The 15,283-nt window shown below is 44.2% G+C and overlaps 1 long non-coding RNA gene across 1 annotated transcript; it reads left to right on the top strand.

Moving 5' to 3' along the window:
• The first annotated feature begins 6,158 nt into the window (after positions 1 to 6,158).
• Positions 6,159 to 9,675, top strand: Gm42273. The gene is made up of 2 exons (XR_881194.1): positions 6,159 to 6,651; positions 9,123 to 9,675. It is a non-coding gene; the product is annotated as a predicted gene, 42273 (long non-coding RNA).
• The last annotated feature ends 5,608 nt before the right edge of the window (positions 9,676 to 15,283 follow it).

Genomic DNA, 15,283 nt, shown 5'->3' with positions numbered 1-15,283 from the left:
GCTGTTTGAGTGACTATATATGGCAAAGATGCTGCAGGGAGCAGACCCGAAGGATTGGTGAGGGCATGCTAAGATTTTTCAGAGTTACCTAGAAAGGCTTGCTCCTGCTTCCCGGCTCTAGGCTCTGGGGTGCAACTGAGGGCCCCCGTGCCTAGAGCAAGTAGTGTAGTACCTGAAAGAAACAAGTGGTTCTGGGGCCCCGTCTGCTTCACTGAGGGTGTCCTGAGAGTGACTAGAAGTGGCTGCATAGTGGCCTTTCTTGCAATTAAGACCACACTGAATGGTCTTCCCAATGCTGGGGGCTTGGGAGAAGACTGCTAAGTCACACGACCAAGGCTTTCCAGGGCAAGCAGGCTGTGCTGATCTTTGCATTTGCTCAGACCAAACTCACACTGGGACCTTGATAATCAGATTGCAAAACAGAAGAGGGTGGGTAAATTAGTTAAATCAATTTGAGAATATGTCTTACAAAGAGTGACATTTGGACAGGACCTGGAACTAGCCTTAACACAAGTTGGAGTACAAGATCTGAACATAATATTCCATTGTGTGGGGGAAATAAACAGATATCAGGAGTTGGAGAGAGACGGCTGTGCAGTTAAGAGCATTTGTTGCTCTTTTGGAGGACTTGAATTTGGTTCCCAGCACTTACATGGTAGTTCACAACCATCTATAACTCCAGGGGATCCAACACCTTCTTCTGAACTCCAAGGCCAGCGGGCATTCATACATGTTACATACACATGTATGCAGGTAAAACACTCATGAAATCACCTTTTTAAAATGACCACTGATGGCCCAGAGAGATGGCTTCAGCACTTAAGAGCACCTGGCTGCACTTCCAAAGAACTAGGGTTTAAGTCCAAGAACCCACGAGACACAACTGTTATCTCCAGTCCCAGGGGAATCTGTACTTGGCTGTGTGTTGCATACATGTGATGCAGAAACATACATGCAGGCAAAACACTTATACACATAAAAATGGTAAAATGCTAAAAAAATTTTTTAAATGACTTGTGAGGTGAACTTGGCATTGTGCTCACTGTCTAGGCAAGGATGACTTTGAAGGCCTTATTTTCCTCACCATGGCCTCCTAAGTGCTGCGATTACCCCAAACAAGGCGGCTATGTCACTGTAGGACACTATGGAACATGTTCAGAAAGCTGATTTAGCAGATGTGCCGTGGACTTGCCCTGGACCTCTGGCCTCCATGGAATCTTGGCCCTCTTCTCCTTTTCCAGTCAGATTTAGTAGCAAGCTACATACCACAGAGGGGCTTTGTGGGTTTTATGGCGCCCTGGCCCTGCCAGCAGCCCCTCCTGCCAGGCCATGAAAGAATCTCCTGTTCATTTCCGAGCCACGCGCTGCCTGCTTCATTCCTCAGGAGCTGCTGGCTCCTCCTGTCATCCCCTGGGTTCTTGGCTGAAGAGAATTACTAGCTCTTCAATGTTCACTAATGTTCCTGTTCCTCTATGATTTGGGGGTTGGGGGGTAGGCCATATCCATCGTGGTCAGAGCACAGGCTGGCCTTGAACTAATCTACCTCAGCCCCCTCAGAGCTGGCTCTCAGGCATGAACTACCACACCTGACAGAGTTAAGGATTTCAGAGTCTAATACTCATCACCTGAGCTCAGCATGTGTTTTCTGTACCAATCATTAACTGTGTATAGATCTGTAATTAACATCCTATGCTGCAGTCAGGAAGAAAACTCAACTACTGCCTTCTGTGACCTCCCTCACAACTCCCCAGTCAGAGGACTGGGAATAGTGAATCTAGTGCTAAGATTTAGATCCTAAGTGGCCCCCCAGGTTCACTTGGTAGAGACTTGGTCCCCTGCTGATAGTACTCGGTTGAGTCTTCTAGGAGGTGACAGAAAATGGAGGGAAATTAGAGCACTGGGCTCTGTACTTGAAGATAGAGGACCCTCTCCTTTTTCTTTCTTGTACTCTCAAATCTCCTCTCCCCAGCTGGGTTTCTTCAACACACAGTCCCAGCTATGAAGTTCAGTTTTGCCACAGGCCCTAAAACAATGGGACCAGCTACCTATAGGCAAATTACACACACACACACACACACACACACACACACACACACACACACACACGAAAACCTGGAGGGAAAAAATGAAATTAATAAATGAATAAACAAGTCATGGTGTTGCCAGTAGTGCTTGCTTGAGAGATGGGAGCAGAAGGATCAGGCGTTCAATGGAAGTCTCAGCTGCATAGTTGAAAGTCAGCCTAGCTACATGAGAGCTTGTCTACACCCCCACACAAAGATACCAAGAAGACTGGACACAAGAGCACACTCCTTTAATCTCAGCACTCAGGAGTCAGAAGTAGACTGCATTGGAGGCTAGCCCGGGCTACAGAGCAAGACCCCATCTAGTACAACAAAACAAAAGGCGTCACACATAAATGATTTATCTCCAGTATTTTGAGGTTCGGACATTTGCCAATAGCAAAGCTGATCGCCTTGGTGTGAGGTATGGTGCAGGTTTGGGTCCTCAGTGTGTTCCCTGAGTAACATCCTCATAATTTTTCTGCCCTCTAGTCTGCTACAGTAAAAGTGATCATCATGTAGAGTGCATGTTTGTTTGTTTGTTTTGGGGGGGGGTTGGTTTTTCAGGACAGAGTTTCTCTGTGTAGCCCTGGCTGTCCTGGAATTTGGTCTTCAAGTTAGCCTCAAACTCAGAGATCCACCTGCCTCTGCCTCCCAAGTGCTGTGACTAAGGGTGTGCACCAACACCAGCACCCAGCTAGAGTGTATTTTAAGGTACTAACACAGATCCCTGAGAAAGGACCCCTGCTCCTAGGTGCCATCTGCCAACACTGAGTATGAATGAGAGAGAAGGGGCTGGTTCTAGCTGTACAGCTGCTTAGGGCTGTGGACTCAAAATGAGGCCCTGCACTGATGGGGTGTGTGTGGCGGGGGACGGAGGGATACTGTTGTGTGAATGTGTGTGTGTGTGTGTGTGTGTGTGTGTGTGTAAGCATGTGTGAGTGTGTTTGAATGTGTGTATTAGTGTGTGTGTGAGTATGTAAGTATTGTGTGTATGTATGTGTATATGAGTGTGTGTGTGAGTGAGTGAATTAGTGAGTGAGTAGAAAAAGCAAAATATAGAGAATTTTCCTTTGATTTCTGGGGATTAGCAGGTACTCTAGGCAGGCGTGCTGGTGCAGATGGATCTAAGGACAGGTGTCTAGTATTAGCCAGACAACAACACTACACAGTCCATGTCTGTAAATAAGGAAATGACCACAGTACTTGTGGGTCAGTGTCATCACAAAACAGACCAGCAACTAGATATGGTGGTGCACACCTGTAATCCCAACATTGGGAGGCTGAGGCAGGACGAGTATTTACCTTTGGGTAGCTACACAGTTCATTGGGCAACAGGAAATAACCTCAAAAAAAAAAAAAAAGTAGCTTTGTATGGTGGCATATACCTGCAATCCCAGCACTGAGGAGACAGGCTCCCAGAAGTTTTGAAACTAGCTTGATCTACATGGTGAGTGCTAAGCCATATAGCAATACTTTGTCTCAGAATCATACAAACAAAAAAAACAAAAAAAAAAACAAAAAACAAAACAAGGGCTAGAGATATAGCCCAATTGTAAAACACTTTTGTCTGGCATGTACAAGGTCCTGAATTTAATCCCCAGCACAAACAACAGAAAACAAAGAACCCCTCCCCACAAATAAGCCAGGACTATGGTAATTCTAGCATTAGAGAGACTGAGGAAGGAGGACTGAGTTGAGTTCAATTCTTAGTACCTCATACCAGGTAAGTGGCTGACACCAGTTTGTAGCCTAGTGCACATAGGCAGGAGAATCAGAGGTTCAAGGTCAACTCTGGAGGCAGGGGCTGCGGAATCTTTTAAGTTTTTTAATCTTTTAATCTTTTAAGACACCCACAGTGATACACCTACTCCAACAAGGCCACACCTACTCCAACAGGGCCACTCCTTGGGCCAAGCATATACAAACTATCACAGAAGGATAACCAGCCTGGTCTACAAAGTGAGTTCCAGGACAGCCAGGGCTACACAGAGAGATCCTATGTGGGAATTAAAAAAAAAAAAAAAAAAGTTCAATGTCATCTTTGGCTCCCTCTTTCTGTCTCTGTCTCTGTCTTTCTCCTATTCCCTCTTCTCTCAGCCAGGCATGATAGCACATGCCATTAATCATCAGAACTTGGGAGGAAGAGGCAGGAAGATTTCTTTGAATTCCAAGCCAGCCTGGTCTACAAAGAGAACCCAAGGCCTGTCTCAAAAACAAACAAACAAACAAACACAAAAAAATACAGTCATACATATTTATACACATAGCAGAAACCTAAAATATCATCTCTAGATTTGTCCATAGTTGGTATCTGGGCAACACAGACACATTTGCCAACCTTCAGTTGGGTGCACTGGCAAATGCCAGTAATCCCAGTATTATTAATTATTTGGAAGAGACAGGAAGATTGCCATTTGTTAGGTCAACATAGACAAAATAGCCAAGTTCAAACTAATCATTAGCAAGACCCTAATTCTATATCACAGAATGTGGAGGAAGGAGAAGGAAAGGAAAAAGAAAGGGGAGTTTACTGTACTTCAAGGGTCTCTTTGAGAAGCTAGATAGTCTGTTTAGCCTTGTGTGACCAGAGAATCCATCACATTCCCAGTAGGGGGAGCCAGAACTTAGCCAAATTCTAAACGCATCACTCTTGACTCAACACTTAGGAAGAATGCTAAAGAAATCGTGCCCCCACAGATCCATTATAAAACTTTGTTTCAAGGTGCACCTGAACCACCTCCCCAACCTTCCAAACCCCATTGTTAGGACTGAGGAGGGACGAGGCAAGCAGAGCTATAGTACTTCAGTTATTACTGAAGTTCTCAGAGCTGTAACCCCTAAACTAACCTTCCCTATGATTTCTGTATAGATTGGTGTATAAAAGCATGTATATGCACACAACTTCACAAAAATGGGTATTTAAAGCTGTCTGGGAAGCCTGGTAAGATGAGATATGCTTATAATCCCAGAACGTAGGAGCCTGAAATGGAAGGTGTCTTAGGATTTTACTGCTGTGAACAGACACCATGACCAAGGCAACTCTTATAAGGACACCATTTAACTGGGACTGGCTTACAGGTTCAGAGGTTCAGTCCTTTATCATCAAAATGGGTACATTGGCAGCATCCAGGCAGGCATGGCACAGGCAAAGCTGAGGGTTCTACATCTTCATCTGAAGGCTGCTAGCACAATACTGGCTTCCAGGCAGCTAGGATGAGGGTCTAAAAGCCCACACCCACAGTGATACACCTACTCCAACAAGGCCACACCTACTCCAACAGGGCCACTCCTTGGGCCAAGCATATACAAACTATCACAGAAGGATAACCAAGACTTTGAAACCAATCTGTGCTATCTGTCTTAAAACAACAACAACAAAACAGGCCAGCATAAAAAACACCCAGAGCTCATGTAAAGGTGGAAGGAGACAACCACAGAGTCGTCTTGTGCTCTCTGCATGTGGACCACGTCATGCATGAGCCTACACATATCACACACACACACACACACACACACACCACAACATGCCAGGTGGGTACTAGGGATGTAGCTCAGAGCTAGAGTACTTCCCTAATGCCCAGCACTGTAAAATAATAATGACAATAAGAAAATAAAGCCATATGTATATTTCTATGTAAGAAATGGGCTGTTACCCACTTCCGTGAATGAAATTTTACAGAAGTTACATTAGTGGCATCTCCTAGTCGTTGGAGTTTGGGTGATGTTCCTGTATTCTGTTTGTTTGATTTGGGTTCTTGGTAGTTTTGTTTGTTTGTAAAGGATGATAAGTTTTCAATTTACTTAATTAACTGTACTTATTTATTGGGGGTGGGGGGAAGGGTGTCTCTGCACGTGTTTAGGTCACAGGGCAAGCGGTGGGAGTCAGTTTTTTCCTTCCATTGTGTAGGTCCCAGGGAACTAACTCGGGTGGTCAGGCTCAGCAGTGGACGCCTTCTGAGCCCCTCCCCCTCTCTTTGGGGGTGGGGGTCTCACTGTGTAATCCTGTCTGGCCTGACTCACTGTGTAGACCAGCCTGGCCTCTAATTCTCAGAGATCCTCCTTCCTCTGCTTCCCCAAGTGCTAGGATTAAAGGTATATGCACACTCTGCCTGGCTTTAATTCAGCTTTTTAAAATAAGTTTGCACTATAAATGGGCTTTGAAGTTGTCAATCTCCTGTCTCAGTCTCCCAGGTCAACCATGCCTGGCTCTAGGCAGCTGGTCAATTCTAAATAAGCAGTTCATTAACTAACTCTCTCTGGACGAATTTGACCTTCTTTGATCAAGTAAAGGAGTAAGGCGTTCTTCAGGCTTTGAAGGACCAGAGTCATTTACTGCGATTTTATACTGGATTTACAGTCCTGGGGAGATGGTCGATCTCTTTCATCTGAACTCAGCCAGAATAACCACGAGCAACGAGGAAGAGAGGCACTGATTAGAGATAACTTCAACACACAGCTTCAGGCCCTCGAGGCTCCCACCAGGCCATTAGCCAAATGCTGACCTGGAGCCTCATAATTCCTTCCGGTTGGAGTCTACACTGTATAACCACAGTAAGGCGAGAGAGAGGCCAGCCACGAAAGGGACGTAAGTGGCTTTTCTATAGGACTCAGGGAACTCAGAGCAACCTGGAGGAAGAAACTGAAAACCCATTGTCTCAGTAACTCTGAGGAACGAAGCTGTCCCATAGGAATGAGGCCCTAGGAATGGAGGAATAGAGGACTCAGCTACCACTGTGAGCTCCGCAGAACAGGGCAAAAAGGCAACCACAGTTTTGCCCCCGGGGACTACAGCACTAAAAGATCCAATTGGGCTCCATTTGTTTTTTGAGATTTGTGCTAGTGTGTGTGTTCCTTTTTGTGTCTCCTGGACCTCTGTAGCTGGCTGGGACTAAAGTTGAAAGGAGCATTCAGTAGGGCTCTTCTCTGGCAGGGCAGGTCCAGGCCTGTAGAAACTGGTTTAACCTGCTTCCCAGAGTCTCATTGCCACTTAAGTAATCTCACGAAGCAGAAGCAGAGGGGCTCTGGGTCAAGATATAGCCAAAGAGATCTGTTTTGCTTGCTTGTTTGTTTTGAGACAGAGTTTCTCTGTGTAACAGCTCTGTTGACTAAGCTGGCCTGGAACTGACAGAGATGCTCCTGCCTCTGCCTCCCTAGTGTTGGGAATAAAGGAGTGCACCACCACTGCTTAGCCCCCATTTTGATTCTTAATCTCTCTCCCTCCTGTTTTGAACTCCTGAGCTCAAACAGCTTTCTGCCTTAGGCCTTTAGCACGATAGCAGGCTAGAGTTAATTTTTCCTTTCCTTTTTATTGGAGATTCAAACCCAAGGCCTTATGCATGGTAGGAAAGTTCTCTACCCAGCTCCATTTCAAATCCTTATTTTCATTATTTTTAACCATGTATATGTATGTCTTTGTACTGTGCATTTGAATGTGTGGGTTCCTCCAGAGGCCAGAGATGTGGGACCCCCTGTAGTTGGAGTTACATGGGTCCTGGGAATTGAACAGCAGTATATATGCTCTTAACTGCTGAGCCATCTCTCCAGCCCTACCTCCTCCAGTGCTGTTTTTAGTTTGAATTCCCTTGAATTGTCTCTTGAAGAAAAGGTTTCCTGTTTCCTCCACCAAGGTTTGAGGTGGGACTTGAACAGCCACAGAGGGTCAGGCTTGCCTACTGTAGATTTGGATATCCCTCCCTCCCTCCTTCTCTCTCTCTCTTTCTCCCCCTCTCTCCCTCCCTCCTTCTCCCTCCTTTTTTTTGTTTTTTTTTTTTTTGTTTGTTTTTTTTTGTTTTTGTTTTTTTTAAAGACAGGGTTTCTCTGTGTAGCCCTGGCTGTCCTGGAACTCACTCTGTAGACCAGGCTGGCCTCGAACTCAGAAATCCTCCCAAGTGCTGGGATTAAAGGCGTGTGCCACCACACCAGGCTTTGATTTAGGTTTCTTGAAGGCAGGGTCTAAGCTGTTGTTTAAATATCTATCAATCTCTATATCGAATCTATCTATCAACCTATATCATCTACTTATTATCTATCTCTTTCTTTCTTTCTTTTTTTTTTTTAAGATTTATTTATTTATTTTATGTAAGTACACTGTAGCTGTCTTCAGACACCCCCAGAAGAGGGCATCAGATCTCATTACAGATGGTTGTGAGCCACCATATGGTTGCTGGAATTTGAACTCAGGACCTTTGGAAGAGTAGTCAGTGCTCTTAACCACTGAGCCATCTCTCCAGCCCTATCTATCTCTTTCTATTGTCTATCAATCTCTATCTTCTAGCAAACTCTGTCCTCTAGCTAGGGAGCTGCTGGTCTGTAACTAATCCCGAGTCTGTAACCCAGCAATACTTTTGCCTCAGTTTCCCCAGTGCTGCAATTACAGGTTGTCACAGTCTGTCTGCAATTACAGGTTGTCACAGTCTGTGTTGGTCCAGGAAGGCTTGGCTCCCTACCCTGCATGTTTCTGAAGTTTTACTGTATCTTACTTTCCCAGAAGTTTACTGTGTTACACACTCTAAGGCCAAATTAGGGTGGTAAAGAGCAGAAGTTGAAATTCGGCAGGTGGAGGTGGGGACAAGCCTGGGACAGCAGCCTTGGGAGTGGAGGCAAGGCCAGGTGATGGGGAGGAATGAGAAGGCCAGGAAGGCTGGGCTTATTTATCTCCATTGAGTATCTTCCTGTGAGTTCCTGCAGACGTGTTCCATTTCCATTGGCTCTCTGCTCCTCTATGCTGTCCCCTCTGGCCCAGTAGCAATCTAGTCTTTCTTCCTTGAAAAATGGCCCCGAGGTACTGGGACAAATCCTGTAACTTTTTTTTTTTTTTTTTTAAATCAAGCTCACTTCAGTTATCCATCAGTGTCTAGATATTGGTAGGATGTCCTAGAGATCTGTGAGTGAGACTTTGGGCAAGCTACCCAACTCCTCAGTGCTTCGGTTCCCTCATATATAAATATTCCCAGGAGAAGACACAGCTGTAAAGGTAATATTTGGTTCTAAGTTGGTAACAAAGTGATTTTGTTCGTTCATTTTTGTTGTTGTTTTTTTTTTTTTGTTTGTCTGCAGTACTGCTACCACCGCCTGGCCACAAGGTGAAGATTTAACTATTAGAGGATTCAACCATGAAGGTCTGGGTATACAGTGCATCCCTGTGACCCCAGCACTCTGTGCAGAAGCAAGAAGATAGCAGCAAATTCAAGGCCTGCCTAATGACCTACCTACAAAGTCATACTTAAACTGAGACACTGACGCTCAGTAGAAGCTGAGCAGAAGGATAGAGACCTGCAGGCCAGCATGTTCTGTCTAGCAAGTTTAAGGATAGGGTTACATAAGGGAACCCCCGTCTCAATAATATAAAGTAAAATAAAATAAAATGAAGGGAGAAGCTTCCCTGAATACCTGTCATTGCCAACATCGGTCCCTAAATGGCATCCTGCACAGGTTGCTACGCCCAGTCTCAACTGACTGCACGGAGGGTCCACAGTTGTGTGTCCTAGAGTAACCAGTGACCTATAGCTTTCCTTGCGTTAACAAGTTCAGCTGAGGTCTTTAAAATGTTTCACGAATTTGTATTTGAGAAGAGACAACTTGAAATAGCAAAAATCTTATTAAATTTTTATTTAGTTTTTGTTTGTTTGTTTGTTTAGGTTTTTTGGGACAGGGTTTCTCTGTGTAGCCCTGGCTGCCCTGGAACTCACTCTGTAGATCAGGTTGGCCTTGAACTCCTACTGTATGTGTCCTTGAGTGTGTGTGTGCATTCCGGCATGCATGTGTCAATGTGTATATATACATCACATACATGTTTATCTACATTACATATACATGGTTCTGATTTTGAGATGGAGTCATCTTTTAACGTTTTGTATATGTGTGTATGTGTATATGTATGTATATATATATATATTTTTTTTTTTTTGAGACAAAGTCTCTCTACATAGGCCTAGCTGTCCTGGAACTCACTCTGTAGATCAGGCTGGCCTCACCTCATCAGGGGATTAGCTTGCTCCTGCCTCCTGAGTGCTGGGATTGAAGGTGTGTGCCACCTCATCTAGCTAAAAGGTTTTTTTGTTTTGTTTTGTTTTGTTTTTGTTTTTGTTTTTTTTTTTCCGAGACAGGGTTTCTCTGTAGAGCCTTGACTGTCCTGGAACTTACTCTGTAGATCAGGCTGTCCTCGAACTCAGAAATTTGCCTGTCTCTGCCTCCCAAGTGCTGGGATTAAAGGCATGTGCCACCACTGCCCAGCTGCTAAAAGGTCTTATTTTAAACATTTTTATTATTGCTTTTATGTGTGTGGGTGTTTTGCTTGCATGCATGTCTATGAGTTGCTTGGTGCCCATGGAGGCCAGAAAAGAGTATTGAATCCCCTAAAACTTAAGACAGTTGTGAACTACCACATGGTTGCTGGGAATTGAACGCAGCCCTCTGGAAGAACAGCCAGTGCTTATAACTGCTGGACCATCCCTCTAATCCTTTTGATGGGGCTATTTTTTTTCTTTTTTCTTTCTCTTTTTTTGGTTTTTCGTGACAGGGTTTCTCAGTGTAGTCCTGGCTGTCCTGGAACTCACTCTGTAGATCAGGCAGGCTGGCCTCGAACTCAGAAATCTGCCTGCCTCTGCCTCCCAAGTGCTGTGATTAAAGGCGTGCGCCATCACTGCCCGGCTTATTTATTTTATGTATATGAGTACACTGTCATTGTCTTCAGACACACCAGAAGAGAGCATCAGATGTAGCCTCCCTCAACCTGAAGTGGGCTGGTACAAACCTTGTCACTGAGGCGGGGCCACCTGTGACTTGGCTGGCTTCTTTTGAAGTGACAACTGCCCTGAGATTCTACTACCTACCAGAGGCTGAACCTGTCTTCCCAAGATGTTCCTGAGATAGCTGACTACCTGTGAAATTGGTGACTTACTGGTAAGGGCTCTGGCAGACTGAGTGCTAACAACTTGGCGACAAAACATCAAGAAGCCTGGCATGGCAGGGGATGGACCTTCCCACTTTATAAGCACAGACTGCTAATAAACATTGAGCCTTGAACAGGAAATCGCCTTGGCTTCATTATCTCTCTTGCCATCTAAGTCTTTTTCAGCCCCAGCCTGCCTCCCAGGTGTATCCAGTTCAAGTAGGCCAAGGGCCAGCATACAACAATCAGATCCCATTACAGATGGTTGTGAGCCACCTTGTGGTTACTGGGAATTGAACTCAGGACCTCTGGAAGAGCAGTCGGTGCTCATAACCACTGAGCCATCTCTCCAGCCCTCAGTGGAGCTCTTTTTCTTTTCCTCAAGTAAGTGGTTCTACACCTGTAATCTCAGCATTTGCAAGACCAAGGCTAGAGGATTGCTGATGGTTCCAGGCCCACTCAGCCTGCCAAGTAAGATCCTGTCTCAAAACAGTACAAAGCTGGACATGGTGGCCCATGCCTTTAGCCCCAGCACTAGGCGTCCTAAGTAGGCGAAGACCAGCATGGTTGAAATAGTGAGATCAAGGACTCAAAAAAACAAAACCAAAAGAAAGAAAGAAAGAAAGAAATCAAGAAACACACACACAAATTAAAAAAAGAATATTGTTTCCTTCCTACCAGGGAAGGGAGCTGGAGAAGAGTTCAGAGCTCATTCCGCACATGAATGACCCACTTCACACTCTTCCCAAGAGTAGAGCTCATTGTCAGACAAGATGAGAGCATCGTGGCTTATCCTTAACTAACAGGCATTTGGTTTTGCAAATGCCTTAAGATGAAAACAGGTGTACTCCCTTTGTTCTTTGGCCTGGAACAGGTCTCAAACTGCTGGGAGATTGCATTTGTCTGGAGGAAAGTCAAAGTCATACTGAGCAGGTTGGTGAACCCCTCTGTTCTTCCTCGGATACTGTTGTGCCCCGGATTACTCATTGTGATCACATTTCTTCCAGCTGTAACATCTGGAGAATCTTAGAAACCAAACAGGAAAGTTTTGCACAGATGACAAGTGAGTCTCAAAGCACTGTCCCTTCAGACAAACTGAATTCTTTTCTGCCTGAGGCTCACACAATGTCCCTGCCAAGAATGTCTGTCTGGAATATCTGCTAACCCATCGTCTCCCAGGCTCGTTTATTTTCATTTAGCACACAAGAGTTGTGAGCTATCATGTGGGTGCTGAGAATCAAACCTGGGTCCTCTCAAAAGGCAGCCAGTGCTCTTTACTGCTAAGCCAACTCTCTGGCTCTACTCGCTTCAATTTCCAGTACTCATGTCAGGTGTATCACAAGCACCTGCCACTCTAACTCCAGGGATCTGATGCCTGTGGTCTCCAGGGGCACAGACACTCGTGCACATTTTTATACACATGCATAATTAAAAATAACAAAGTAATTGTGGCTGGAGAGATGGCTCAACATTTAAAAGCACTGGCTACTCTTCCAGAGAACCAAGATTATATTTCTTTTTTTTTCTTTTTCCTTTTCTTTTCTTTTCTTTTTTTTTTTTTTCTTTTTTTTTTTTTTTAGTTTTTCCAGACAGGGTTTCTCTGTATAACCCTGGCTGTCCTGGAACTCACTTTGTAGACCAGGCTGGACTCGAACTCAGAAATCCGCCTGCCTCTGCCTCCTGAGTGCTGGGATTAAAGGCATGCGCCACCATGCCTGGCCAGGATTATATTTCTAGCACCTATGTGGCAGCTCACAGCAGAAGGATCTCTGAATGTAAAGCCAGCCTGGTCTACAGAGCAAGTTGTAGGATGGCCAGGAATACACAGAGAAGCCTTGTCTCAAAAAAAAAAAAAGTAAAAAAAAAGTAAAAAATATTAAAATAATCATAGTCTATTGTTGTTGAGACCAGGTGGTTTATGGATATACTAAATGAGCTGGCCCAATTCAGTCTAAATAGATTGGGTCTCAGGCTGGGGACAGAACACAGTAGTAGCTTGTCTGGCATGCCCGACAAAGTTCAATCCCCATATCAAAATAAAACAAAAGTAAAAAGACCCAGAGTCTCCATATCTTTTTATTATTCTTTCCTTCTACCTATTGATTTTCCTTTTGAGACAGATGTCCTGCAGTCCAGGCTGCCTCGAATTGCTGTGTGGTCGAGGTGAACTCCTTTTGAACCATCTGCCTCTACCTTCCTCATTTAGAGATCGCAGTAATATGTTACTGTATACATACAGCCCGCATAGCTAGACCCCTAGATTTCTCTGTGTAGCCTTCCTTAGCTGTCCTGGAACTCTCTCTGTAGATCAGGCTAACCTCTAACTCAGAGATCTTCCTTCCTCTTCCTGCAAGGGATTAAAGCTATAACCACTAGGCTAGCCTCCTGCCTACTACAAAGGCAAGAATTTAAGGCATACACCTCTCCCCCCTCTTTCTTTTCTTTCTCTCTCTTCCTTCCCTTTCTTTTCTTTTCTTTCTCTCTTTCTTTCTTCCTTTCTTTCTCCCTCCCTCTTTCTCCCTTCTTTTCTCTCTCTCCTCTCTCTCTCTCTCTCTCTCTCTCTCTCTCCTTTTTTTCCTCTCTTCTTCTGCTGAGACAGAGACTATCTGTGTAATCCTGTCTGTTTTGGAACTGGTTCTGTAGACCAGGCTGGTCTTGAACTCAGAGATCTGTCTGCTTCTGCCTCCCAAGTGCTGGAATTAAAGGTGTGTGTCATCACTGCCTGACTAAGTCTTTGACTTTCAATAGTGGATTAAAACATTTTTTAAAAATCTTTGATTTTCTCATACATTTCTACAAAACAAGAAAACATAGAGACTGAACTGACCCAACACAATGTTAGTAGGTCACTGGCCAAGAAAGATAAGATAGATCTACACATGGATAATCAGGATAATACGTTCTTTTTGTTACAGGTACAGCCTGAGCATTCTGTAATTCAGGCAGAAAAACAAAGGTTTCCCTTGAACTGGGCCGGACTGTTTAAATTTTCAATTGTCTAGCCAAGTAGGTTAAAGAGATCAAGTCTATTAGTAACTAGCAAATTAGTAATTAGCACTGAACCCCCATCAGTATAAGAAAATTCCCTTTCCATCTTGCTTAAACCAGCTGCACCTTACCTTATGGGTACAAATAGGGTTTGAACATAATTTTGTTTGTTGAGGGCTTATTGTTTACCAAGCAGACATTTTATATAATCTCTTTCTCTTTCCTGGGACAGGTTTCTCTGTGTAGCCCTGGCTGTCCTGGAGCTTGCTCTGTAAACTAGGCAGCCTGCATCTGCTTCCTGGGAACAAAGGCTTACACCACCACTAATTAACCTCTTAATTCCAACGTTGTGGATGTATCTAACCTAATAAGCTACACATAGACAATAGCCACATAATCACATTTTATTATGTGTGTTCTTTTGTTTTTGTTTTTTGGGTTTTTTTTTGTTTTTTTGGTTTTTCAAGACAGGGTTTCTCTGTATAGCCCTGGCTGTCCTGGAACTCACTTTGTAGACCAGGCTGGCCTCAAACTCAGAAATCTGCCTGCCTCTGCCTCCCGAGTGCTGGTTTATTATGTTTAAATGTATAATTTTTAACAAGATATAGCTCAGCTGTTTAGAGCAATTGTCTTTCCAGAGGATGTTGGTTTGATTTCCAGCACCTAGAATATGGATCATAACTATCTCTAACTCCAATTTCAGGGGACCCAATCCCATGTTCTGACCAGGCATGTATGTGCTACATATATACATACAGGTAAAACATCTATATATATATGAATGGTATATATGTATATATTTGAAATACATATTAATCAGGCATGGTGGGTGACTCTTGTCTATAATCCTTGAAATACCACCATTTGGGAGACCAAGGCAGGATGACTGCTGAGAGTTAGCGGTCACCATGTACTGCACAATAAGGCTAGGTTAGTCTGGGCTGGAGTTAAAGTGTTTTAAACATCTAAAAAAAAATTATTTATTTAATGTATGTGAGTACACTGTGCTGTCTTCAGACACCCCAGAAGAGGTCATTGGATCCCATTACAGATGGTTGTGAGCCACCGTGTGGTTGCGGGGAATTGAACTCAGGACCTCTGGAAGAGAAGTCAGTGCTCTTAACCACTGAGCCATCTCTCCAGCGCAACATCTATCTATTTATTTATTTTTTAAAGATATGCTAGTGATTAATCTTTATTTGAGTCGGCCTGTGGTGTCACGTGCCTTTACTCCCAGCACTCTGTGAGTTTGAGGCCAGTATGGTCTACAAAGCAAGTTCCAAAACAGGGAAGCCCTGTCTCAAAAAATCAAAAAACAACAAAACTCCATTACTTTTGC

This window comes from Mus musculus, chromosome 4 (assembly GCF_000001635.26).
Source record: "Mus musculus strain C57BL/6J chromosome 4, GRCm38.p6 C57BL/6J".
NCBI lineage: Eukaryota > Metazoa > Chordata > Mammalia > Rodentia > Muridae > Mus > Mus musculus.
Note: the sequence above shows the minus strand (reverse complement) of the source record. Positions and strands in the feature narration are given on the sequence as shown.